Consider the following 3218-nt stretch of genomic DNA (forward strand, 5'->3'; position numbering starts at 1 on the left):
TAAGCCAGTTGCATCAGCTAGCAAACTCAAGCCTGCAGACTTACTATCTCTCACATTGGTCCTAGAACAATGCAGCAGTATGATTGGTCCGCAGGAGCCACCCAATCCAGCTCCAGGTGGAAGTGAATCCACAACCTGATTGGCCTACAGGAGAATCCCGGAATTAGCCAATCACGTGTGGCCCATTGTGTAAATAATGTATATAAAGCAGATATTGTGGGGGAACTTTCATTCCTTGCTAATATGAGCTGAATAAAGAGCATGAAATCCACACTCAACTCCGAGTATATTTCACTTGCCTAGATGGAGGATATGGAAGGGCGTGTGTAGAAACTGGCCTGCTGTACAGAGGTAACATTTACATTAGCTGCCCTACTCACTTTTGCCTCTGCCCCCACCTACCACCAGCATGTGGTGCTCAGAAGGTTGCCCAGAACGGAATGAGGTAATTGGGTTGGGGGAAAAGATTTTCCACCCCTGAATTGGCATTTCCTTGTAGGGAAAGGCAATGCAGCCCCCCCCCAAGTTCATTTTGTGTGTCCCTTTCCCAATCCACCCTGTCCACACTAAACCTACCTTTTTGCAAGATCCAAGAGATTGCTTTGATCCTGTTATCAGCCCCCACTCTTACAAGCTGATGCAATTTGAAACAAAACACTGCAGTGTAGATAAAAAAGTTTTAATGCCACTGCCGTTTGGCCCCCTTCTAACCAGTAGTGCGCACACTAGGAGAAAGAAACCCTTGAGCACCTGCCTTCATTGCATGCCTGCATGATGTGAGTACACAGAGGACCATCTTCAAGCCTGGACAGAGGACAGTTAAGATCTGCAGCCTTGGTGGTTCCACATTCAGCAGTGCAGTCAATGTTCTCTAGATGTTGGGAACTCTTCATTGGGTGCAGCAGAGGCATTTGGCACAGGGGAAGAGGCTGGTTTGGAGGGTCAGCATAGCTCAGTGGTAGAGCCTTACATGCAGAAGTTTCCAGGTTCAATCCTCAGAATCTCCAAGTAGGAATAAGAAAGACAGACCACTGCCTGAAACCCTTGAGAGCTGCCACTCAGCATAGACAATATGGAGCTAGATGGACCAATGGCCTGGCTGTAAGGCAGATTCCTATGTCCCTTTACTCCAAGTATGGGGAAACTTGGGCCCTCCAGATGTGGTTGTGTTACAGCTCCCATCATGACCAGAGATTATGGGAGTTGTAGTTCAGCAACACCTGGAATGAGAAAAGCTCTCATCTCCACACCTGCTATATTCCCATTATCCATTTTCACCCTCTTTAGCCAACTTAAGAAGCAGCGAGTTTGTTAGTTGAAATGCTCCCATTGCCCTGTCATGTCCTCATCCCCATCCCTATTTAAAAGCTCACAAGTAACCCTCAAGGTCAAATCCTGGGACCCAGTGGCAGTCCAAACCGTTTTGCTGTCTGGGGCGAAAGACAAGATGGCAGTCTCTCTCTTGTTCTATAGGCAGAATCTGACCAGGCTTTGAATCTTAAATCATAACTGGGCAATGTCTTCCAGCACACTTGAGCTGACTTGGAGAACTCAAGGCAGGCTGTGTGACACACACAAGCTAGTCCTCCCAACACTTTGCTGCTGCTCGCCAACCACCTCTACCCTGCCCTCAGCATCTTCCGCCTGAGGAGGCTGCTGGTCCCTCTCACCCCCAGCCCCCAAAGAGCTGCCTCGTCCAAAAGATGGAGAAGATGAGTAGTAAAGTCATGCTTAAGATGAGAGCCATCAGGTAGGTGAAAATCTGGAGCTGGGGGTTGCAGGCACACGCCCACATTGGGGAGCGGTGGTGGTTGGGCATGATTGTGGTGGCAGTGGTAGCACTAGCCGGGCGGCTTGGCTCACAGTAGCTCTCAATGCTTGGATCTCTCACTGGGCCCAGGTCCAGGGTGTAAACCCTGGGCTGGCAGAGGAAGTACCTGCTCTTGCGCTGCTCCTTCAAGCACAGCTGCCAACCCTACAGGATGATGTGGTTGGGCTCCAGGCACAGCAGGCGCAGGAGGGCTTCATTGGTGGGCAGCTCAGTGACAGGCTGGTCGGAGGGGAGGACAGTAGGGTGGCGGCAGAGTGAGCACTGCAAGCGGTTCTGGGCTGGGGACACCAAGCTGAGAAGAGCCAGGCACTTGATGCAGAAGGAATATTGGCACTAAAGGACCTTGGGGTGCAAAAAGTGTTGTCGTAAGGGTTTCAGCAGATGGGGCATTCAGCCTCCAGCCCCTGGACCTGCTTCTCAGCCATGGGGAAACCCAGTCAACAGCACAGCCTTCTTTGCTACCTAGGAGACTAAAAAACAAGGGCAGGTGGAAACCCAATGACAGTAATCATACAGCAGCATCAATGCAGTGGAACCTTTGGCCCACGAGAGGGAACGTTTGGCTTGCCATAGGGCCGTATTTACTGAGGCTGATGGGAGTTGTAGTTCTTCAACATTGGTGGGGGTGGGAGACAAGTTTCCCAACATCTGGTTTTTACAGCATCAGCAAATGCAAAGAGAGAGGTCCTCCACCCAAGGGAGTTTGCAGTATGAAGTTTAAGAGTGGAAGTAAGCCCTTCTCTTGCAAAGCAATTGATAAGGCAAGGGTGGGAAGATAAACATCCACATCAGAACAGCCTGCTGGAACAGGCCAATGGCAATCTATTTTATTTTATTTTCAATGCAAAATTACAACAAAAATTACAAACATTGAATCCAAAATGAAACAGTACAAACAAGGAAGAAAACCCCAAAACACAAGAGAGGGAAAACACACACACACACACACACACACACAAACAAACAAACAAAAAAAAAACCACCACACATCTACAAATAATACCATATCATCATTCTAATCTAATCATTACTGTCAGGGGACTGCCATCGGAACAGGGAAGGGAAGGAGAGGGGCAGTTAGGTTACAGGGAACCTCCGAAAATCTTGTGAAGCAGTTCCCCTTCCTGTGGTGGGGAAAGCCACACCTCCAGTGGGGAAGAGGGGAAGGGACCAGAGGATGCTGCTGGGAGCCTCAGCACCGCTCCTGGGCAAGCCAGCCAGTAGGGAAGCACGCCTCTTCCGTCACCCACCCTGCGCAGAGGTGTAAAACGCAAAGAAGGAAGGAAAAGGCTGGGGGTGACTAAGCTATTATGTTGGGGGAGGACCCGGAAATGACCACTCCCGGATTCTGCTAGCGATTGAGGCAGACATGAACTTGTGGTTCTAC

At 49.8% G+C, this 3218-nt stretch overlaps 1 pseudogene; it reads right to left on the reverse strand.

The window, feature by feature from the left end:
* Window positions 1-1666: 1666 nt before the first annotated feature.
* LOC128406081 (E3 ubiquitin-protein ligase RNF183-like) lies at window positions 1667-2256 on the reverse strand (annotated as a pseudogene).
* Window positions 2257-3218: the final 962 nt, after the last annotated feature.

This window comes from Podarcis raffonei, chromosome W, assembly GCF_027172205.1.
Source record: "Podarcis raffonei isolate rPodRaf1 chromosome W, rPodRaf1.pri, whole genome shotgun sequence".
Classification (NCBI taxonomy): domain Eukaryota; kingdom Metazoa; phylum Chordata; class Lepidosauria; order Squamata; family Lacertidae; genus Podarcis; species Podarcis raffonei.